General features: G+C 40.0%; 1 protein-coding gene across 5 annotated transcripts in view; it reads left to right on the top strand.

Moving 5' to 3' along the window:
* lpp (LIM domain containing preferred translocation partner in lipoma) overlaps positions 1 to 25,028 on the top strand; it is a 144,823-nt gene that overhangs the window by 5,126 nt on the left and 114,669 nt on the right. For 3 of the 5 annotated variants that reach the window (XM_032526754.1, XM_032526750.1, XM_032526752.1), the window contains exon 3: positions 16,004 to 16,036. The exons of 1 other annotated variant lie outside the window; for it this stretch is intronic. The gene's annotated coding sequence lies outside the window, so the exon portion shown is untranslated. Of the gene's footprint in view, positions 1 to 2,416; positions 2,502 to 16,003; positions 16,037 to 25,028 lie in introns of those variants that run through there. One more of the 5 variants, XM_032526753.1, reaches the window with a different exon arrangement.

Below are 25,028 nucleotides of genomic sequence, written 5' to 3'. Positions count from 1 at the left end.
CCCCCGTTCATCAAAGTTGACTCTGAGTTCTGATGACAAGATTCTTTTGCAAAGCGGAGTTGCAGTTGTAAAAAGCTGCCCGACACACACGTGCTTACTGCAGCCTGACTCCTGCAGATGACTTTCTCTGTCAGAAAGCGAAAACGCAAAACCTAACTGTCCTTTTTATGATATCAATCAAAGAGAAATGTTCTCCCCTTGTCCTAAAATGGTCATAAATCAATACAAGAGCAGCGTTGTTTACTGCTGCATTGGAACAACCTCAGTTCTCGGAGTAAAGACCATTTTTCCAGACATATTTCTTAAGTGAAGTGTTAAAGTCTCGTCTCGTTCTCGCGAACCCATCCTTGTCTCGTCTGGTGAGCTGAGTGTCTCGTCACACCCCTACTATTAGTAAATCCTGGTGTTACGTGGTGTTTCTTTCAGTGATAAGACCTATTCATTTCTTATTGTCTAGCGACTCAAGGCTACGTTAACTGCACCTAGCACAACACACCCACATCTCCAAGTGTTGGTGGTCCGTGTATAGTAAATGCCATGGGCCTCATTCACCAATATCTTAAGTTTTTTTTCTTAAATTTGTTGTTAGGAAAGTTCCTAAGAAAAGGTCTACGTCTGATTCATGATGTGTTCTTAAACAGCGGAGTTGTTCTTAGAATGATGAATGCCAAGGTCTCTGTAGATGTAAAGCTGGTGCCTGTGGCTCCTCTGTAGCGTAGGAAACGCCCAGTGATTCCCATAAGAGGCCATGAGATGGCAGGGCTGTGTGCACACTTAGAGAGAAATGTCAAAAATACGTGGTAAAGACTGTGGAGGCCTCGACTTCAAAAGAAAGGAAAAACTTTAGGATTTCTGAAGTGGAGGTACTGCTGCAAGAAACTAGTGCAAAACGAGCAGTGTCAGCAGTGGCTACAAAGCAGCAAATAAAACCGATGCATGGACGGCAGTCACTCATGCAGTCAACACCGGATATATGTAGAAAGACGCAGAACCGATGAAGAATATAGACCTAGCACAATTCATACACAACGGCAATATAAAGTGCTTTACAAATAAGCAGAAGTGTAAGTGTAGTGTGTATTTATTAAAACAAATGTTTAATTTTTTGTAAAATAATTAGTTACAAAATTATAAAGAAGGGAAATATTACATTTTAAATTAGAACAAACAAGTCAGCCGATACCAGAATCTTCATGTAAACTGCGTCCGTGGGGTTTAAGAAGAAATGTGTCCTTAAGAACGTTTGGTGAGGCTGCGTGACCTTATTTGACAGACATCTATGCATGCTCCAGTTATTTCTGACAATTTGATAAACTCAAATTGTATCATTCAATCAACGGGCTGGCTAAAAACTCTTTGGGGGGGGGGGGGGGGGGGGGGGGGGTCTCTATGCAAGAAAAACCCTGAATATGGTTTTGGTCATTGTCAGAAGCACCCATTTTGCAGCCATTTATTGAGGTCTTATTTGATATTATTATGAAGGCTCCTCTGCAGCCACATTGTCATGTAACTCTGTCTGGCCATCTCTTCTAATACACTTGTAAACATGCCACAATTATGTCTTTTAGAGTTTGACTTTAATGAAAATACCACTCCCAAATCATTGCAGCACCTCGCTCTACTCCTACAGACCACCTCCATCGCAACAGGCTTTTGTCATCTTTTCTTAAGTGCCAGACCGCTTCTGAGCATGTAAGAATGTCAGTCCTCGGATTGGAGTCTTTTCCTTTGGTATTTGGGTGAAGTAGGTCGTGCAGTTTGAGGAAACGAGCACTGTCAAGCCAAGCTGCTCTTCAAAGCCGTCCCGTTCCAGGCAGGAACGTGTAATGTTCTCTCTTAGCAGCTGTTAACATTACGGTGATCTCCGCTGACCAACAGCACTCATGGGGAGTAATCAGACTTTAATTATACCTTCTTAATCACTTGGACACAATCTGTGTGACAAGGCAGCTTTTCGCAGTAAATGGGCTGTCTTCACCTTCTAATCTGGCCCTGGTTGCCTGATTAACAAAACAGTAAATTATGTCTATTTCTCTCTGCATTTTTGGCAGTTTTATTAGGATTCCCTTTTATGGTTTGAAGCTAACTGACCTTCTCTTCTCTGCATTTTGCCTATCTTCCATTTAAAAGTGGAGCTTGTAGTGTTACCCATCTTAGGTCAGACCAAACTCAAACCGATTGTGAAAAGTTCTCTACAATCATCTTTATTATTCCTAGTGAAAGGTATACACCACAGAACTGGCTCTGCTGAGTGACTGGCTCACAGATTATGGCATTCCAAGTTAAAAGCAAACCAAACTGATATTGCCCTCAATACTGTCTTCATATTTTCTCCATATTTGGAAATGTTTACCTCCTCATGATGGTTGACAGAGGTTGGAAGAGGGGATGTGAGTCATTTCAGCTGCATAAGGCTTTGTAGGGGCGAGAGGAGCCTTCCAAGGGACTGCCATTTAGTGAAGCTAGCAGTTTTCTGTGCTTCAAAGATCTAGAGAGAAACTGTGAGTATCAATACATGCTTAATTTGTCTTTTAATATTTTAGTTTTATGCTAGCATTTATGGGTACAGTGAGAGAGTGCAGTTATTTGTATGGTCAAAATAGCCATCGATTATATAAATAGCTTCTTTTTTTTCATTGTCCAAGCCTGAGTATAGCCTGTATGTATAGTCTGCTTGTGGGGAACTTGTGTCACTACTTGATTGAAAGTTTGAAGGAGATGGCATTGCCGTTTCCTTGCATCAGACACAAGACAGACACACAATGTTCCTGTGCATCTCTGCAAGGATGGAAAAGACAGGAACTTGGTATCGACTGTTCCCCAGCTCACCAGATAATTAAATAATTTGGGAAAGTTTTTTTTTAAAGTTTGGACCAACTCAGCACAGCAGTGAGAACATTTCTGACTGTGGGACTGACCTCGTAGACAAACGTCTGTCAGTTAGTCAGTGGTATGAGGAGGTCGGAAATGAAGGGGAAAAGTTTCTAGCCAAATGGAAGTGTGTGTGTGTGTGTGTGTGTGTGTGTGTGTGTGTGTGTGTGTGTGTGTGTGTGTGTGTGTGTGTGTGTGTGTGTGTGTGTGTGTGTGTGTGTGTGTGTGTGTGTGTGTGTGTGTGTGTGTGTGTGTGTGTGTGTGTGTGTGTGTGTGTGTGTGTGTGTGTGTGTGTGTGTGTCTGTGTGTGTGTCCGTGTGTGTGTGTGTGTCCGTGTGTGTGTGTGTGTCCGTGTGTGTGTGTGTGTGTCCGTGTGTGTCCACTCAAACTGATATCTACACCTTAACAGGTCTAACCTTCCTCGTGACTCTTAGTTTTCCCACTTCAAACATTCAGTGGCAGGTGCCTGCCGGTGGTAGTACAGGGAGGAGGTAAATGATTTAACTTAGCTTTAAGGCCCGGTGCTGCTGACTCCACTGATGGTGTGATGTGAGATTATCTTTTACTTTTATCTAAAATTACGCTGGGACTGTATCAGTGTTCAGCCTTGAGCTAGTAAGCCTTGTGTGCCAATGTCAATTGTTCTTTTTTCCCATATTGTTTTATAAGATGCTTGATTTTGTATGTTTATACACATTCATTAGTAAAAATAATAAAACTCTTAAGCCATTAACTGTTTATAAAATGATACATGAAGCTTATTTCCAGGCATGCTTGTCACCTCTTCCCTTTAAATTGTCATAGTACTGACCAGTTCCAAGCTGTCCAAAGAGAAAGCTAAACTAAAACTCCAAAATGCTTCGCTCTTGTGCTATACGTGCATTTCTTTATGTGTTGCCTTTCTGGAAATACAGATCTCCAGTACAGTCTTAAAGCCAACACACACTTTAAATATGCAACCATAGCATGTCTTTGTAAAATAGATTTATGTTAATTCTGCAATAACTGATGAACACGTTGAAGGTATTGATGCCACCTTATTTTGGACTGTTGTAGACTGGCTTTGTGGATTCAAATGTAAAATGTCTCCACCACCATTGGATGGTTTTCCATGAATTGTAAAAAAGTCCCTTCACTCTAGCGCCATCATCAGATCAACATTCAGTTTGTCCAATACTTTGGTTTATGACCAAATACCGCAAAACTTAAGACATTCCTTACAGTCTTAGCTGTAGTTTGTTTAATGCTAATTAGCAAATATTAGCATAAGTTACCCAGCTAAAATGAGATGGTGAACATAGCAGACATACCTGTTAAACATCATCATGTTACTAATATGCTAATAAATTGGCAATTTGACCGTGAGCGTGTTAGCATGCTGACTTTAGCACAAAGCGTTGCTGGCCCTAACTACAGAGCCACGAGCATGGCTGGATACTCTTAGTCTTGATTTATGTGACATGCTTCAGGCTTTGGGCGTATTTGGGATGAAATGTTGGCATCAACTGGCCTTAAAGTACAACTGTATAACATTTGGTAGTAGAACTAGGTTAAAAAACAAATTCCTAAGCAATAAAATGTTGTTTAGTCCAGTACACTCTGTTTTTCTGTTGCAGTCTTTCTTGGGCTCGTATTAAATTGAGCTTATGGTGGCTAACTGTTGTAAAGTTTAGGAAGATATTGAGATATGTAATATACCTTACAGTTTTCTGACTTTGACTCATCTCTACTTGTGCTACTGTTACAATATGTCTTAGCCAAAATTCACCAAAATCCCACAATTGTTTAGCAAATTGACACTGTCTTTATTTTGAAGTAATGTGCCTGACAGCTATGCACTAGGGCTAGGAAGAGTCATTTTACTGGGAAGAGATTAGTAAGGAGGAGCATTGTTTAGAATTCAAGATGAGCTAAGGGGAAAATGGCCAAATTCCTTTTTAAAGTAGCCATCAAAGTTAATCATGCTGTAGCTGATTTTTCCACACCCTGTTTAAAGTTCATCAGGACCATACCAGTTTCATTTATTACCACTGTATCAAGAATGTTGCAGTGAGCTGTTTCTTAACCAATATACTATCAACAGCGGTGTTTTGAGATTGAGTGGCTCTACTAGTTTAATAAGCAGAGACAGACGCTGATCGTTGGTTACATCAGTCTCTGGTGACATCACAGACCCATTTCACTTGACTTAATCTGGTCTCACTCTTCTTTGTGCTTGTCCTTAATTTCAGGATGTTGGCATCCCCAGATTGGGAGAGATTGTATGTTTTCAAGACGATTCCTCCAAATAGATCTCGTCAACAAATTACAGCGTGATTAACAAGAGCAATTACACTGAGGACACAACTGAGCTGGGGAGAATCAAGCTAAAGTGGAGAAGATTATCTTTCTTATTAAGGAGAATCACTTTAAGGCTTTGATTACTTTCTGTTTTTGTGTTTAACTCTTGATTACTCGATAACTAAACAGCATTTTCTTCTGCACCAGAGTTTTAGAACAGCAGATTGAACAATCACATTGTAAACTTTTGCAGCACAGCGTCTGTTTAGATTGGACACATTATTATATTAAAGTGTTCATATTAAGCTTTTTGGCTTTTTCCCTTTATTGTGTTATATATCGTTTTGTACATGTTATAGGTTTAAAAAGTGAAAAAGGCCGAAGTCCCCCCAAAAGGGACTTTCCCTCTCCAACAGAAACCACTGTTCACAAACTGCTCCAAACAGCTCACCTGTAGTCCAGCCTTTACTTCAGAGACAAACCTTATAATGCTCACCTAGCTGCTAGCATGGCACGCCTCATACTCTGCTCCTGACTGGCTAGTAGTCCTTACCTAGGTACTGTCAGGACCCTCATACTCTGCTTCTGACTGGCTAGTAGTCCTTACCTAGGTACTGTCAGGGCCTCATACTCTGCTTCTGACTGGCTAGTAGTCCTTACCTAGGTACTGTCAGGGCCCTCATACTCTGCTTCTGACTGGCTAGTAGTCCTTACCTAGGTACTGTCAGGGCCTCATCCTCTGCTTCTGACTGGCTAGTAGTCCTTACCTAGGTACTGTCAGGGCCTCATCCTCTGCTTCTGACTGGCTAGTAGTCCTTACCTAGGTACTGGATCAGTGGTAGTGGTAACACAATATGAGCACTTTAAAGTACCCAGCAGTGTACTAAAATTAGTTCCAACTTCACCAGCTGCACGGTTAAAGAGATGAACAGGGCTGCCAGTGAACTCTGTAGTTGTCTGTTATGTTATGTAGTTTATAATTCCCACTCCCTGCCAGTGTGCCGTGTTCAAAATTAAAATATATTGTGTTCACTGGGGAAAAAATAGTTTTTTACTCCGACATTTCATAATAATAAATGTTAAAACTGTAATTGCAATGTCACAGTACCGTGAAACCGTGTTATTTTAGCTGAAGGTTATCATAGCGTCAGAATCTCATTCTGACCCTGTGGTTGTTTGTGTTAAGCTCTCTCAAGTTAGCCTGATTGCTTATTAATTTCATGCATTACAAATTAACCCCTAATTTATATGTCCTGGGTTACTGTGAAAAAAAAGTCTGCATTAAGGTGCATTCAAATTAGGTTCCAAGAAATTCCACTAATTATAGTCATGATAAAATAGTCATGAAAATAAAAGAAATGCATTGAATGAGAAGGTGTAACCAGACTTTTGGCCTGTACTGTATTTGTATGAGGAACAGGCAAACTGGAAGGGAAAAGCTCCGTCTCCAAAGTAGGGATGATCTTCTCAAACGTTTGGAGTGTTTTAGTATTTATTTATTTTTTTGCTTTGCGTTGAGTCGGATTACACCCTTAGGTGTTCATGGCGCTTCTGACGCCTATCAGTTTTTACTTTCTGGTTGTTGAAAATGTCTATTGTATGTACAGTTCATCAGCCGTTCCCAGGAAAGAACCGTCTTCTTTAACATTGTCATAATGACAGTGGAGTGATCTTGTGCCAAAAGTGATGTTTTCTCTGTGCCACCTTTCATTTAGGATCAGGATTCCCATATCTCTTGGACCAGGGCGGGTAGATATTAGTCTTGTGTTTATTCTCTTGAAAGTAGCCTTTAGTCTTTAAAAATCTCCATGATGCAAAGCAAGTGTTTACAAAGCACTGTTGACATAAAATTGAGACCGTAAATGAGCTGGAATATGGAATATCCTATACTACCAAAGAAGTGTTGGGGTTAAAAATAAAAGCTGGCATGCTTCTGGAATAATTTCTCACCCATTTGAAATGAACGCTTAACGTGGCAGCGATTTCCCTCCATGTGGATTAAGAGAAGGGAGGGTAGGCTTGGCATGCTCCAGTCCTGACAGATAAAACTATTGGTAAGTTGTTGGTAAAACCTGGTTTCAGTTTTGGAGAAGCTAATAATGTAGAATTTTAGAGCTTTGTGCTAGTGTTTGAAATGTTAGGGCAGTGCTTAATTGAGTAGGAAGAGTTCTGATTTTGTGCTACATCAGGCATAACACCTTTGTTCTGCCACAATCCTATTGGGTCATTGAAGCTGGGAGTAGCTGGTGTCGGCAGCAGAAATTTTACCCCATCACTGTTAACAGAGCTGCATTCATCAGTCTACTGGCACACTGTACATGTGCATATTTCATGTGGCTCATTGGAAGGATAAATTGCCAACAAGTCCCCTGTGGTCCAGGAACGCAATTACCTACTGACCCAAATCATCCTCTTGGCTCAAAGTCACGGTCTCTGGCAGTGTTACACCTGGGACCGGGTCTTCACTTAACCTCACACTCACCCCTCCATGCATCCGGACATCAGGGCAGGCTATGATTGTGTGGAATGTTAGAGGATAAAATATATCCAGTTGACTTCTGATTTTACCTCCAGATTTGGTGTTGATCCGTGTTTGTGTAGAATCCTCTGTTCAGGAGTAGATGTCCTTTCAAGCTAAATGCCACAAGGTCTCTAGTTCATGCTTTTCAAATGTGTTGATTTACATGTTCTCCTTTTGTCTTTAATATTTACAGTAGGTGGGACAAAACAAGCAATTTGAATATGACACCTTGGTAATCAATGTTAAAATGAACCCCTTTTTATGAACCACAACCCAGTTTTTCCCTAACATCACTTCGTCTAAGATCCCTTCTGGTTTCCATTTCAAACTTGTAGTCTTAAGCCTCAACCGATGCTGACATCACTTGAGGATATTTATCAAATTTCACACAATTCAATTTTATTTTACACAAAGCTCCCCAATGTGCTTGCTACGACTTGTTTTCTCATATGTAGTAGTACTCCCCAACACCTATAAACACACTTTGATGTGAAAAGATTGGCCTTTTTACCAATGGTTTAGTTGCCTAACCACTCCTCAACACAGTATTTCAGTAACCAACCAGACTGTAGCCACCATGCACAGATTTTGTAGAAAGGCAGATTTTGATTTTATTTAAAACAAAAGCATTGGATATAAACCCCCCATTATTGACTCATTTTGTGGTTTGCAGAATCATAATTTTTTGCACAGTGAAGTAGATGGTTTCTATAACAACAGGAATACATAGTATAGAGTGTTGACAGGTGATGTTTGTTGTGGAAGAGCCACCTTGTAAATTCTTCCTATTTCATGTTATTGCCTATGATGTCAGTCAGTTGCTCGGTCTGATTAACCGAAGTTGGATTCCAAGCAGGATCTAGAAACAAACCGTAAGAAGCCAATGCTAAACGGAGCAAACTAAATGAAAGCCATTTATTTATGGTGCTGTTAAGAGCACCATTGCAGCTATATCTAGACTTTAAAGCACTGCTAATGCTATTACAAGAATATAGGAAGAGTTGGAGGGGACTTCCATCCCGTCATAGCCTAAAGAGCAAAGCTTCTTTGGGTCTCTACATGCGCATTCACTTGCACTTTTCCACTTTTCTCTCATGTCGTGTCTAAATACATAGAAGGTTAAAGGTTATGGTCTGGGTCTAGGCAGTTGCCCCAGAATCTGCTTCATTGATAGATTATCCAATTGTATCTGATGTAGTGGGGATTAGATACCATAGTGCACCCACTCTTCACCGACACACAGCCTGCCTCAGTGCATGGCTGGCTTGTTATTTGAGCTCCCTGCATGCATTTTTTTATTTATAAGTTGCATCCTGTGGGGTTTAAGCTGAGGGTGAGTTGTGTGTCAGGTTTGAGGTCACTGGTGGTAATATCCGACAGATCCAGTATATTAGATGCATTAATCTTTTAAATCCCTCCACTGTCCCAACAGTTTGTTGTAGAAGCATTACAATAGAAAGAAACATACAAAGCTAAGCCCTACAGTTGTTTTGCAACCTTTCAGGTAGGGCTGAGCAATATATTGATAATATATTGTCTTAAATATCGTCTTCAATTTTGGATATTGGAATATCGTTATATTGCATAAGTGTTGTCATTTTCTGGTTTGTGTGTGATGTAATTTTCTGCATTAACCAGACTGCTCTAGATTTTATTTGCCTCACTCAGTTTTAGAAATAAACGTGCAATAAAAGTATCTACAGTATTTTTCTTAAACAGGGCATGCTGCCATTCAATATGTGCAATAATAATATTCATGCTGCTTTCAAACTCCTTTTTATATTTTTATGTCATGTTAAAATAATACTGTAGCATTTGTATTTATTTACTTTTTATTTTTAGTTAAAGCAGTAATTATGAGCCAGTGGAATGAAATTTCATTCATATGTGCACTCTGTACAGTTGAATGACAATAAAGAGCTATCTATCTACTAGTCATTATACACATTGTTGATGATTATTTATCAAAAGACTTGTGTAAATATTTTGTGAAAGCACCAATAGTCAACCCTACAATATCACCTCAATATCAAGGTATTTGGTCAAAAATATTGTGAGATTTGACTTTCTGCTTTCAAGGATTGTTAATGTGATCCAAGAGCCGTGTTCAGTTTGTGCGAGTGTTAATAAGATAAAAGCATTGAGAAGCAAGCCTCAGGCATTTATTCTCCTACACTTAGTAACTCAAAGAAAAACTGTAATTTAAAGTTTTGGTTTCTACTAATGTTATTATGAGACAACACTACAGTGATACCTTTTGGTATGAGAAGCGAGTGAATGTAGAGTGCTGCTCTTGTGGTTTTGATGAGTTTGTTTTGCTGACTGGTGGAGAAAGCACAGTTTACCTGACAGTCACAGAAAAACGGCCCTAAAAGAGGATCAAGTTCCGAAGTATAGAGATATTTTCACTGAATTGATTAATTAATGCCCTCACTAAACAGCTCTGTGCATACATGTACAGTATGTTACAATTCCTTGAACATCTCCATGATCAGTGGCCATGATTATGATGTGTAAAGCACTGCACCCCTATTGAAAGTTTACATATTGGCTCAAGACGTCTGTAGGAGAGCTCTCAAAGACTGGGCATGTTCAGTGTAGGACAGCCGCGGGGCCTCAGAGACTTAACAGCAACTAATGCCAAAGTCTATAGGGTCTGTGACAGTGGTCATTGGGACCTGGTCCTAGGGCTACTGAAGGAGTGCTCTAATGTCCATACAAAATGCCATATACAGTTATAGTGGTCGCTGTTCAGGCTTTCAGTCTAAGTGGAAAATGATTAGGCAACACAAACCGGTGATAGGAGCACAAAGGACACAATACAGGCCTTATAGGTCAGGTGAGACTCAGGGGAGGAAACCTGTGGGCAGATGAGGAATGACATACTGTAGAAATTCTAGAAAACACCCTGAGATTATAGAAGTAGACGCTCCGAGGCTGCCTCTGTCTGACGATGGATTGGTTGGGACCAAAATCTTAATCTGTCTGCAAAAGAACTTTGTTTGTATCTATGCTATTCTCCAAAAGAGATACGCTACATTTACAACATAGGATCAGTAAACAGAAAAAGCAGATCGGAGGCCAGCAAACATGTTATGGTGGTTACTATTTTTTAAACATCGGTTACTCATTCAGTCTCTATTTCTAACTCGGTGCAGACTAATTTGATGGTCGAGCGCTGCGTGGGCGGAGCCTGGAGGAATTAGTGACTGAGATGGCAGTAGTTCGGAAGCAAGTGCATCACAGCATTGCGCTGGACAAGAGATAAAAATGATCATTTCCACCTGGGTGTCCTGTTTACTGCAGTCATTTGTCCCGGGAATGCTGATTGTAACATTTCTCACTGCAGACAAAAGCCAGATGTTAAGTGTTTTTAATTTGGCTAGTTGGAAAGAGGTATTATTTTTAACACAAGATCTGCATTTTGAATTTGTGTGGTGGAGGTGAAAATTACAAGATGATTATTGTTCCAAAATAGCCTTCCCCTCATGAAACTGTGTATTCCAATGTACAAGAGGTATAATCAAGAATTCAACCTGGGCTTTGAAAATCACTCTTCTGCATTCAGTCAGCTCCACGCTAAGTGAGAGGCCGCTTGGTCCAGGTGAAGCTCTTATAAATGCTTTGCAGGTCAGGTATATATCCGAGGAGCCACTTGGTTCCTGTCAAGAGTATTTCCTGCACTCTAGTCTGCTCTAGCAGAATGCTGTGAGCCCAGTGGTACTGTACTGTAACTAGTTCAGAAAAGGTTACATGCACTAATTTAATTTGAACATGCCTTTCACTTTGCTGCGATGCTGCAAAGAAGTGGTTATAAATACACCATAATGCCTAGGGAAAAGGCCAAGGTGTTTTCATGGATATGTATTTTTCATTGGTTGGGTCTACCTTTTGCAGGCTGTAAACATTAAGCCCCAATCAAGCTGTCCATTGGAGGAGCACTTAGAAAGCATGTGTCCACAGAGGGAATGGACCCACCGCTCCTCAGCGTTGGTAGGTCTGGATGAGAATAACGCTTGGGACAGCTCATGGGAAAAAAAAAAGAATAGAAAAAAATACATCATTCATGCGTATTAAAAAAGATGACATAAAGCCTATAAAAATAGCAGAATGATCCCGAATGAAGCATGAAGACGAAGATGGAGGTTAGAAGAAGGTACACTTGTTTTTAGTCCCTTTGGAGCCTGTCCATCACAACCTGATAAATAAAGACCTTTTCAGGGCCTAAATTGCATTTCTTTGGCAGATTGTGGGTCTTTAGAAATGTGTTAATGGTCTAATGTACTTGGATGATCACTTGTGTTTGATAGCAAATTGCTCTATCTGAATGTTTAATGGCTCTGATAATTTGAGTATTTAGCTCATTGTATTTTTTTTCCCGTGGTCCACACGGCTGAAATACTTTAACCTAAGTTATCATAATGGATTTGGCGTTGAGTGAAATTGGTTCCTTTTATTTGAGTATAAAAAATAAATGCCTGAGCACTTCTGAGGGTCAGTGGTGTGACAGCAAATCTTTGAGAATAACCTATTTGATCCAAAGTAAGTCTGCAGGAAATGCATGGTTGATTAAATGCAGTTGTGTAAGGCTACATCTACACTACTATGTTTTGGTTTAAAATGAATATCTTTTGCTATGTTAACCGCCTCACGTCCAACTACTTGGGGTTTCCGGGACCCTAAAATGGAGACATTTGGAAACACTGCGTCCCCGTTTTAGTTTGAAAACTCTGGGGTTGCTTTTGTAGCCTGGACGGCCCAAACTCCGTGCACGTCAGTCAGCCCTCCTGTTGGGTAGGAGTACCGTTCAGTAACCGGTCCACCTCGTCGCTGGTCCATGCAAATAACTCGCCGGTCTTACTCAGTGTCATTGTTGTTCTTTCTCAAAAGTATTTTCTGTATTCAACTCATATATTTGGGCTGCACATTTGATCGCAAATAGCAGGGCGGGCTGTATTTGCAGAATATGTGTCAAACCATTCTGTATTAAGTATTCTGGTGCTGAGACGTCCCGGCCTACTAATCCTATCCTACAGACTAAAGAACACAACTTTGTTCAGGACAGATCCTTACGAAAATCACACTATAATCATTTTAATCTTTTACATTTTTCAATGAAAATGAGAATAACGACACAAATGATCATTCCCTCCAATATCCTAAATCATTTCGCAATATCAGTCAACATAATTTGATATTTTCCCCATATCGTGCACCCAGGATTTTCAACTGCAGAGTAATATCAGAAGATCAGCTGCTTTTGCTTCCTGTTTACAGCAGCATGCGCATGCCCAGTGTATGCAAAAGGTCATGTGATGCGTTGTCAGACGTGTTAACATGGACATAGATTAGTTCTGCTACTGGAGCTAAAATGCTGTTTAAAAATGAAAACATAGAAGTGTAGATGTAGCCAGGTCACATCCAACAAAAGAAAAGTAGTCCGGTTAGATTGTGGTACTCAGTGATAAAAGCTAAATTCCTAGCTGTGAAGGGGAGGGCGGGATGTGGGATACAGATCCTGCGTGAGGTGAAAGGGACTGGCGCATGCCGGTCTTCTAAAAACATTGAGGAGTTAGTTGTTGTAGTTTGAGCTGATAATCTCACCAGCTTTTACCGGCGTCAGACGTTGGAGCTGCAGCAGCGTCTCTGGCCTGCCTGCTGTCGGCCAGCAGAGCAAAGAACAAATGAGTAGTTTACATGTTTAGTGGTAGTAAATGTACAATGTTCCTGTGTCTTGCTTCTCAACAACGCAACACAACAAAGAGAGCCGCGGTAGCACGGGGAGGGCAGGAGTCAGCTGGGATAAAAAGACAGAAATCTCAACACCAGAGAGAGGATACGAGAGGACGACCCAACCAGTTACACGTATCAGGGGCGTGGCTCAATGAGGATGGCAAGATGTAGTTATGTCATGTATAGTTCTTGTATATGTATCTTACTTTTTGCTGTAGGGCTGGATTTGCCATTTGCCTACAGGCACCTTGCTGGTACAAGCATAGTCAACAGAATTCTTCTCCTAACTTATTGGGTTGGCAGCAGTTGAACGTGAGCCCATCTGACCTGTGTTTTCCATGATTTCTGGCCCCATCACCTCCTCCTCTGCTGGCTAGGGCCCCAGATGAGTGGATCTGTAGCTCAGAGACTCTAAGTCTGAGATCGATCAAGTATGTGGATAAGTCCTCCTCCTCAGGGGGAAAACATCAGGGCATTTGGTCAGATACGGATGCTACTGTATATCAAGTCATTGTTTGGTTTGGTAACACATTTTCTCTCATTTCTTAGCTGGAGAGATAATCACTTTTTTAAAACATGGATTTCTATGATTATGGCTGTTAATCCGCCAACATTTAGTCTTTTACAGCAGTGGGGGTTAAGAGTTTATTTCTGGTTTTATATATATATATATATATATATATGTGTATATATGTGTGTGTATGTATATATGTATATATATATATATATATATATATATATATATATATATATATATATATACGTATATATATATATTATATATATATATATAAATAGTGTGTTGTATATTGTGTGTGTGTGTATGTGTTGTGTGTGTCACACACACCACACCAGTGTGTGTGTATATCTATATATATATATATATATATATATATATATATATATATATATATATATAATTTTTTTTTTAATACTTTTTTATTTTTTTATAATTTGCCAGCTCCTCTGTACTAACTCTGAGGACCCCCAAGGGGTCCCAAACCCCCTGTTGAATATCTCTGATAGAGTACGGTTTCCACTGTTCTATACCTTAGGTAAGAAATGAGTCCCAACAAAGAGACATTATCTCTGAAAAGGCATGTTGCTGTTAAGTCTCTGAATGTCATCTTTTCAATGCTTTGACATCAAATTAAATGCCATTCACTCCTGTAGTGACAGCCAACACGTCATCAAATCACAGCTATTTGCATATGACTGAGGAAATACATTTTTGTTAAATTTCCTATATTTTGACACTGTTAATGTATTTCCAGATCTACACTAAGCAGAGCCACCGCTAACAACAGCAGCTTTAATAATTAATTTTCAATTGATCAAATAATCAGCATATTGTCTCTAGCATGTTTATCATCTTTATTGTTCACATTGTCACAAAAAGTGGATTTAAGAAAACATTTTCACTTCAGGTTAATTTTGTCTTCAGAAGTAACGTTTTAATATTTACTTAAAACATAGTAAGTGCACACATTTCCACATTTAGCTGAGAGTAATAAAAAGAAGACGTGTTTGGTGCTCAACGCTACAACTGCTAATTAAAAGTGGAAAAGTAAAACCGTTTCAGAGGTAAACACATTAAGCTCACTCAGTAATTGAGACTTGAGTGTACGACTGCATGAAACGACACCAAAATAGAGCGTGTTGTTCATCAGCACCGTGTCCCGGGGGGCGGCGTCCCCAGCGCCCCGGCGGCTGGTTACTTCTCCTCCGCAGACGGCTACTCGCGCCGCCTCTGAAAAACAGGGAGCATATGCTAGAACAAGGCAGCACCACTTCAAGCAATACTTGTTCTTAAACATTAGCGCAGCGTGAAGAAACTGAAGGGAAGTTGTGGAAAGCTGCATGTTTTCAAAACATTGTGTTATACTTGCAAAAAAAGAAAGCGTGAAGGAGGCATGGATAACAATCCCAAACTGGCGCCCACCCGTAATTATGATGTGGGTACAAAGAGATTTTTGCCATTCTAAAGGGAGAAGGAGAGTGTAGGTGTATTAATTCCTATTCCTTCCTGCTTCCTTGACTTGGAAGTTCAGAGTTAGAAAAAAAATAGACCCCCCCCCTCAAAAGAAAAGAAAAAACAAGAAATGTCACATTGAGTGACGCCAGTCGTATGTAGCATCTGTGTACCCACCACTGCTCCCTATAGTATATGCCACACTGTGGCAATGTGGGAAACTGACAATGTCAATTTATCAGAACAAAAGACTTCCTCAGCAAGAGGAATACACATCGTTGGGCCCTGGAGACAAAAAATGATTCCACCCCCACCCTTACCTGTATCTAAACAGAATGTAGGACATTCACAACACCCGAAATAGAAATTTCACTCACAATTATCATTTTTGTGTGTATCCCCTGCAGTCAAAAGTTAGGATTTCACTTCAGGAGTTAGAGCTGCACTTTTAATGCTAACTTTCCTAAAGTAAACAATAACGTCGGCACCGAGGCGTTGCGGCTGCAACCCAAGATCGGACCGTTTCAATGAACCCATCCGGATGCTTTCTGCCGTAAATGATAGGTCTCGTTGTGAAGTGTCATTTTGACTTCAGAGCTGTGTAATTATCTTGTGTTTCTTTTTAGGTGCCTGATCCATCTCTTAGAGTTATCGTTTGGGTGAGTACTCGACCTAATTCTTTCCTTCTTTCCACAGCTGTAAATACTGTACATTCACAGAGCATGAACACTGCTGTAATTTACCATAAAATACTTTCCTGTGGACAATATTAATGTATGTATAATCCGATTAAAAGAGCTGTTGCAGTTGTAGTGGGGACCAGAGTAAAGAATACACATACACGTCTCCCAGATTTGGTTTATTAACTAGGAGTCATTTTGTAATCTTTTATCACAAAACCTTTTTTTCTACCATTGTACTCTCCTAATCATAATAAAAATCCATAATAATAGTCTTTATTTGCAAAGCACTTTTCATACAAGAAACATGAAAATAAAAGACAAAGAAGAAAGAGAGACTATATGGGGCGCACGCTCTACGGGGGGGGGGGGGGGGGGGGGGGGGGGGGGGGGGGGGGGGGGCTAGAGGTCGCCCCGGATACGGATTTAAATAAGATAACGAAAAGATGAAGTAGAATGCATAATGCCCTGAATGGTAACAATAAAAATAAATCTTTGCATCATGCACGTGTACAACATCAATAAACACAGGTCTCTACTCTCTTCTACATCAGTGGTGGACATTTGAATTTTTCAGAAAGCATAATAATCTATGAACTATTATAGATGAATTATATATATATCACTATACATATTACATATTTTTGTTTGTTTTGTTTTTAAAGAAAGAATTCCATTATGACAATTTCAAATGAATGAATCTGAAAACCCACCCCCTGGCAGAGTGCCACAGACCCCACTGACAGACCCCTGGGGGTCCGGGGACCCCCAGGGGTCCGTCAGTGGGGTCATTAAGAGAAGAAGGTTGCAGTGCCATGCAGACAATATTTAGACTAAAAATGTTTTCTAATAATTTATCTACGCCGCATCATCTAAACCACGGGTGTCAAACTCAATTTCACTAAGGGCCACACTGGAAAATAAGAATCACATCAAGGGCCAGGCGCAAAGTTATTGACTTTTATTTTTATTGCTTTTATTAAATAAGAAAAATGTAATTATTATATTAAGTTTTTGAAAAACAAATGTGGGGGCTTTTTAGGCCTTTATTTAAATATGACAGCAAGAAGACATGACAGGGTAGAGAGGGGGGGAATGACATGCAGCAAAGGGCCGCAGGGCGGAGTCGAACCCGCGGCCGCTGCCTTACGGAGTAAATCCCCACATTTGCATTTGCTCTACCAGGTCTTCCCACTTACAATTTGGCATACATAAAGCACAAAACAAAAACAAAACAACGGCTTCTCATTACATTTTTAAAAGCAGGCGACTCACAGAGACCTGTGTCCCAGGCCGGGGACGCACGCTCACTGGTTCAGCTTCTGACTCGGAGTCAGCAAATCAGCCTCTCCTGCTTTGAGTGGCTTTGCAGTTTGAAGACCGTTGCCTGTCTTCTTGGTTTGGCGCACAGCTAGGTGAATCTCTGTTTTCTGTCGTGTACCTAAATTGATATGCGGGCTGGATACAAATTAGCGAGGGGCCCGATTTGGCCCGGGGGCCTTGAGTTGGTCACATGTGATCTAAAATATTGTTCTGATTTAAAAATTCTTTTTGTAAAGCCTTTTCATCAAGGCTGGAATATTGAGCTATTCTTGTCCAGCTCACTCATTTAGCTGTTTTGAACTGGAAATAAAATGCACATGTTTTACTACCAGTACACAATATAAAATTGTGCGATTCTGTAATTAAAACAAAAGACTAAACAGTTTATTCACCTCTTCATTGATTCCTAGGCACGTAGGAAAAAAATGTATTTGTATTTGCTTCTAAATTATACAATTATATATTTGTATTATTTATTCTATAAATGAACAGCAAATTTGTCATTTTATTGAATCCATATTTTTACGATAAGATCTTCCTTTGCGTCCATATAAATTCCTGTGGCTTGCCGCTGCATTTGCATCCTAGAAGGTTGGCTGGGGGGCAGGAGGGGGTCCTAATGACGGACAGGACGCCCATGTGTCCCATGACACCTTCTTTATTTGATCAATTACCCTACCAGGGTAGCAGAAAAACCAAGCCCCCTCCCTCGGATCAAGTAAAGCTTTGTCCTGCTCACGGCCCCTCCAGCATAGGAATGGATTTATTATTTAGTGTAGGTTTGAACTCATTCACCGTCATAACGTGACGTGTGGTATACATTTCAAAAAGTTGGTGTTTGTGTGCGGCGTTGTGGTCCACCACGACTTCATCCCGTACATACCAAAAGAGAATTTACTGAGCTTCACACTCTCAGAAATTATGATCTGGGCTCAAAAACGTGAAAAGCTAAACAAGCATACATGTCAGCTTTGATGGAATGATGATGATGAATCATTTTATTTCGGTTAACATACATTAAAGAAACAATTAGTTCTCACAATTTGCCACCGTGGCTAACCAAAAAAAGAATAGTCTGAAGCTTATTTTTGCCAATAATCCCCCATAGAATCCCCCAGAAATCCAACACAACTAAATACTTGAGTACAATACAAATTTGAAATAATATTTTTAACTAGCCCTGGCAGCAGTGTGTGTACTGCTCTCACATGAAGTCTGATTCCCCTCTATCCATAACTAAATGGTATTTGGAAATGAATAACTGTGTGCCCTTAGAAAAAGCATCCTATAACCTCAGAAAGAGATACTACACCGTTCTTCAAATCTGGCAGCCATATCTAGATTATGTGGATAATGTGACTGACCTCAAAACATTGAATGCCTACTTTAAAATATTGGCTATAAATAATATCCTTCGGGGAAGTGTGATGGGGGTGTTGTTTGTTTGTGTTTGTTCTTGAAAAATTAAAATAAAATATTCCAAACAAACAGAAAAAAATCGACTGCTGTTTCTATTGCAATATGTCGCAGCCTTTCGAAACGTCTTTATTGCGGCAGTTAATATCGCAATGACGAATGCTTACTTCATAACCCTTAAATATTTTAGATTTTAAAGATCTTTTTAAACTCAGAGATGTACACATTTCCAAGTCATCAGTAAGTTCCTTATGTAATTGAACCCCACAACTGAAACACATCTATATTTTACATTAGTCCTCACTTTACCAGTTATTTTAGTTTTATTGTAAAACAGCAATAAATGCAAGTGTCATCTGTAACTCCCTAGCATGCCACCGTTTGATTGGTCAGCATGTTATTAACGGGTGGTGTTAGGGTACTGTCCATGGTTTAAAACCAAAGAGACTATCAAAATAAGACTGGAAATGATGGGAAAATGACCTAATGGCTGCATATTAGGATTCTGCATTCGGTGCATTAGTGAAGCTCACAGGGATTTTCTCCTCATTAACCAACTCTTTGTTGCATTATTTCAGATAAGCTGCGGAGAACTCCCTCCACTGCCCTATGAAAGTGGCATGTCCTGATAACACTAATGCTGCTAGCTTTAATTGATTTAGGGGAGAATTTCGTCAGTGTTTTTAGTCATGCGTGTGTCTTTTTAATTCTAATGGAGAAGTGTATCCGTGCTATTTTAGTGCTGTTATTTTTACTTTTTTGTACTAGCTTTACTTGTATTAAACCTATAAGGCAAATACATTACATTACACAAAGTGTGCATGCAGACATTGAAATTAGTAAGCTCTGAGATGTTTGTGTTTGGCAAAGCATGCACAATGGTTGAATACCAAAATTTGTTATATTTTTTGAAACAGATGGCAAAGGTGCTCATATGGGAACCTAAGCTCTTCTTCACTGAATATGAAAATGTTGAACAGGTGTTCCAAGGAATCTTTCTTCCCCGCTACAGCTTTCATTAGCACACTTGTATTCTTCTAGTAATAATAAGCTTACTTGTGCCCTGAGGTAAAGGGCAGATGAAAGAGCTGCTTATCATATTATATATCATATATATCATATTATCAATTTCATTTTTCACAAACGTTTATTTGTTAATTGTTTTAGTTCCTCCAGCACCCTGGAGTAGAAGAGACATTTGAGCATAAGCTTACTAACTCCTGCTGTATGTGTCTGGTTCATGAGCAACATGCACGAATGCAGCGGACTGTGAATCAGAGTTCAAGGTCAAACCAGAGAACACGGAACAGAAGTTTGGTTTTCTCAGTCAACACAGGAGTGGAGCGATGAGACCACCTTCCTCGTTAGGCCACAGCGATGGTATGAACTGATCTTCTCTCAGACTGTTTGTTTGGATTCCTGGCTCCCAGTCTGTCTGTTTGGGCCAGATCCTTGAAGCACACATCAAATCGACGGATGACTAGCGAGGCTGGCTGCCAGCTGAATTTCAAGAACAGTTTAGCTCCATTGTAGAATTTAAAATGCTTAACTCTTTGTTGGGCTTGGCCAGAGCTGTAGCCAAACGGGCTTCCTTGATTCATTTCAGAACATAAATCAACAAATTCTGAGGTGCTTGCTGGACTGTCAGCGAAATTAGATCATGTCCTTTTTTTAGGAAAGGTTTTCTCTGTCATTCAATAGCCATGCATTTCATTCAGACCCAATACCAGCATACTGCATGGAAGGTTAACATCGTTTGGATACATGAGTCCTTACTCTAATTCATCATGTTCCTCACATTTTCTTCATAGTGCTTCCTACCTGATCATGTGTTAAAACCATAAAATGTCCAGTAGAATCTTATCTTAGTTTGGTTTTTGCTTACATTGCAAAATTGCCATCTATTCTGGATTTTGCTGATATGAAGTCAAAACACTATATTTGTGATATGTAATCTGCATCAGTGTCTCCCAGTTTCATATTGGTGGGGTGGGGAAAATGACATGTGCCTTTGGTGTGGGAAGTCTGGGTTTGATTCCCACTGTGATACATCAACCAGTGTGTCCCTGAGCAAGGCACGTCACCCTTGGTGTCTCCAGAGGCGTGCGACCTCTGACGTGAATAGCAATTGTAAGTTGCTTTGGATAAAGGGTCAGCTAAAACATGACATGGAATATTAAAATGTACAGATGCTTCTCTTTCTTCCAAAACAGATGTCTAACCTTTCTAAATTAAGTTACTAATATGATATATTATGTTGTATCCTACAGATCCTCGCAAAAAGCACACTATGATCAGTTTAATTTTGTAAATTGTAATATTTTTCCATAAAAATGAGAATAATTATACAAAAATTATATAATATAAAAAAATAAAATAATAAGTGACTTAGCCAAACAAGTAACTAACAAAATAAGTTAGATATTTTCCTCATATGGTGCAGCCCCACTGGCTTCTAACCTCTCTTGCCAAGAAATCAAAGATGTGAATTGGTGATTTTTGTAATTCTTTATACATATACATAACTGAGCTCTAATTCTGAGTGACTAGAGCTTCTTATGAACATAACAAGATACAATAAGACAAGATTAGCCTTTGTTGTCTCCCTAAGTAAAAAAACTATTCTTGGGCATTGGAGAAAAGCCTCTCCATATACACACAACATATCCATATGCATGTGCTAATCAGACTACAGTTAACATTCAGTTCTCACAGTAAATCTAAACTATTTAAAACAAAGTTTTAACTCTTGTAACATAACTCCTTCACTTTCCCATCTGTATGCTCAGTATGTTCCAAACACCCATATGTTCACCAAAATATTGCTAAATATACTGCATCTGCTGGTAGCTTGCATTTTGTTTTTGTAAAAAGATTTGAGGATGAGTATCGCTTCAATATTAACCTTTTGTACTTGTATGGTATTGTATACAAAAAGTCAGCCAGAACAGAAACATTGTGTTTCAACATAGCATCCAACTGTTTTTTTAAGGAATTCTGGACCCGATTTTCACTCCATGCAGTCTTGTAAATAGATGAAAAGCTAACTAAAAGCTTGAATGATTTTACGGGACATAACATTGATTGGTTGAATTGCACCCTGGTTCACAGCTCGGCAGATATGTTTGATTGTTTGAGGACGGAGGAGTTTTCTAAAAATGACTGTAGCTTTCCATGAGAGAGCGGAGCGCACGGTGATATGACGCTGAGCTGCAGGAAAGTGAGGAGCAGAATACAAGTAAATAAGACACGCTTAAGATGGAAAGATTAAGACAACCCCAGAGTGATTAAGAGGGCTGCCATAGATACCCTGGCTGGATGTCTAAATGGACCAGTGAGCGGGTTTGGATTTGGGTTTAAGAAGCAGGATATAAACAGCAATAGCTATCAGTCAATTAAGGATAAAGCCTTTCCCAAAACAACTAGTTTAACTTTGCTTTTCAATTAATCTGCTTTGGGTGTCGCTAAGGGTCACAGCGCTGCAGCGTGAGCAGTGGAGAAGTAAAAGATTAAATAACTGAACCCAGAATCTTCCGGCCAGGCAGGATTTCAGCACTTTGTTTTTTTCAGGAGCTAGACATGGAGATGATTTATTTTAAGTTGTGATCCACGGGTGAATCATGGGAGTCCAAACGTGCCCAATTTCTTTAGATTTACACAATCCTCAAAATGCTTCTGTTCTTCTACCAAGGCCTTTCAAAAACAATTCAATGTTAAAAAAAAACACATCTGTGATGTAATGTGTTTGCCAAAGCAGTCTGTAAGAAATCCCTTAGCTAAAGTCCGCATCTGCTGTACATATTACAACGTACAGCGTTACAGAGGCAAAAGAAGTACACCCAGTACTCCGCAGTGGCAGAGTTAGTGTGACTGAGACGAGCATATCAACCGTTATATTCAACTCCTCTTTTCTCATCTGGGTTTTGGCAGCTAAACTCTCAGAGAGCATGAGATTCAAATGAAATTTAAGGAAGATAATCAACCTGAAACAAGAGAAGTTAGGAGGACAAGAATCCTCAGTGGAAAGTGGACACCCAATCCACATTTTTGCCATAGAAACATCAAGCTGTTGCTATGCAAAGTAAGCTTGTTAATGCCATATCTAACTCTGAACCAAAGATCATCTTTTTAATGTGGATGGATGGGCTGGGACTATGCACTCCTTTAAACATTTGTGGGTGTATTACTTTTGACATGTACTGTGAGTTGGGTTCCGTTCTAATTTGAACTGAACTGATAAAGAAAGAAACTGATGAAGATTTACCTTTTTAGTTGTAAAAAATCTGTCCAAAGCTGTTTGTCACTAGGGCATTGAGAACGCTGGTGTGCATGTCTCAGAGGAAGTGTAACCACACTCAGCTCACCATTACTGTTGTCAGCCTGGAGTTTTGAAAAGTTTAACCACACTTGCTACCACCTTATGGGCATTGCCCTGACTCGCTGTGACATGATCGAGCTGCAGAGGCGACACGGACCACGCGCTGCTGTGCAGGTGTGTGTCGGAGCTTAGAGGACAGAAAAGCCCGGGCTCATGTGCTCTCAGGTCCCAAACATTTGGCACGGACTGATCTACCTGCCCATTACCTATCAGTCCCCTTAAACACCACAACACTTTCCGTATTTATTAATGGGGCAACCTTACCCAGCACCCACAGGGAAAGCATCCACAACACCAAGGGGTTGGTGTGATCCAGCAGTTCTATATGAAAACAAACAGTGGGTCAAAGCATGCCAGTGGTACCAGGCAAAGGTAACCCACAACTGCATTGGTGAATGTTCCCCACACTGGATCAATTTAACCCGGTGATCTTAAGTGTGTATAGCCAACAATAGCAACTGACATTAAGAAACAAAACAGGAAATGAAACAAACTAAGAATGGCTCTGTTTTAAATAACTCTAAAGTGTAGATTATCGACTTGTAATCAATCTCAAGCTCTTTGTCGCCAGTTGATGTAATAACCCTCTCCCTCAGTGGCTGAGAACCTCATAGTGAGCTTAGCCACTGGTATTGTGAGTGTGAAAGAGAGAATGAGGAAACCCTGGCTCAGTGTGACATGATGATGATGATGAAGTTATGGACCTAAAGCTCCTCATTGTTATGTACATGCGGTCCTGCAGCCCAGCGCTGCAGAATCCAGAGAGACGGGGAACGGCGCTGTGGCTGCCAACCCACCGGGCCTTCCTGAGAAAAGAGTGTACAATTGAAGGAATGCTTGTAAGTCAAGACAAAGGGCATAAGAACCCTGGCTTTTTGTCAGCCTCTTTCATCGGGCCAAGCCCAAATGATTTGGATACAATTGCAATGTGAAATCTCTGTCTGCTGCAATTGCTTAAATGGCAGCTCAAGTATTTAAAAAAAGAAAAAAAGGAAAAGCCCTGGTGAAATTGTCATGAGCTTACACTCATTCATGCCTTTACATCCTGTGCTGTGCTAAGGGGATTCTTGAGAAAAGTCATCTGTATTCAGTAAACAAAGTGTTATTGATGAGTTGATTCTATGTGGCTTTGCCAGGGAGCGGGCCGGGGAAGGGATTATGTCCTCAAGCCAAACCCAATAGAAGTTTGACTGAGAGGATAGATGTACAGTGCTCATTGTAGCAACAGAGGATAAGCTGTGTTCAACATTCAAATAACAGCTCAATACCTGTGATATGAAAAGGTTTGGAAATCTCTTAAGTGGGAAACCTCTCCGTTTGCTATTACAGAATGATGTATTGACCCAAGTTTTTAAAGAGCACTAAAGGCAACAGAAGTGTCGTAATTGCCTGTGTTTGGAACATGTTTCCTCTGATGTTTGTGTTGATAACTGCATGCCGAGGGTCCGTAAGGAGCTTTTTAGAAGACCTTTCGATGAGGTTTAGTTGACTGAAGGATTTAATCTCCACTGAGTGAGACTGGAAAGGTGTAGCCACAGCAGCATATGGCAGAGACTGTGAGGAATCGAGAAATCCGCTAATCCACCACTGCTACAGTGTAGGGATTATACCTTCTGTGAGGTTGTTTCTGTTTTTTACATCTTGCTTTCCATTCGTCTGTCCACAGTTCAGTTTTAATCACTGTTGTTTTCAGCTATGAGGGGTGTTACTTTGTGTTCAACGCTGCATATGGTCAGCAGTTGTTTCCTACAGAAATCTTGTTTACCATCACTGAAGGATATCACTTTCACTTAGCTCTATGATTTAGGAAATGTTTTATCTGTAGTGCAGCAAATAAATAGTAAACCTCTAGAC

The sequence above is a fragment of the Etheostoma spectabile genome, chromosome 9, assembly GCF_008692095.1.
Source record: "Etheostoma spectabile isolate EspeVRDwgs_2016 chromosome 9, UIUC_Espe_1.0, whole genome shotgun sequence".
Taxonomy (NCBI): Eukaryota; Metazoa; Chordata; class Actinopteri; order Perciformes; family Percidae; genus Etheostoma; species Etheostoma spectabile.
The sequence above is the reverse complement of the archived record's forward strand: the minus strand, read 5'-3'. Positions and strand labels throughout refer to the sequence as shown.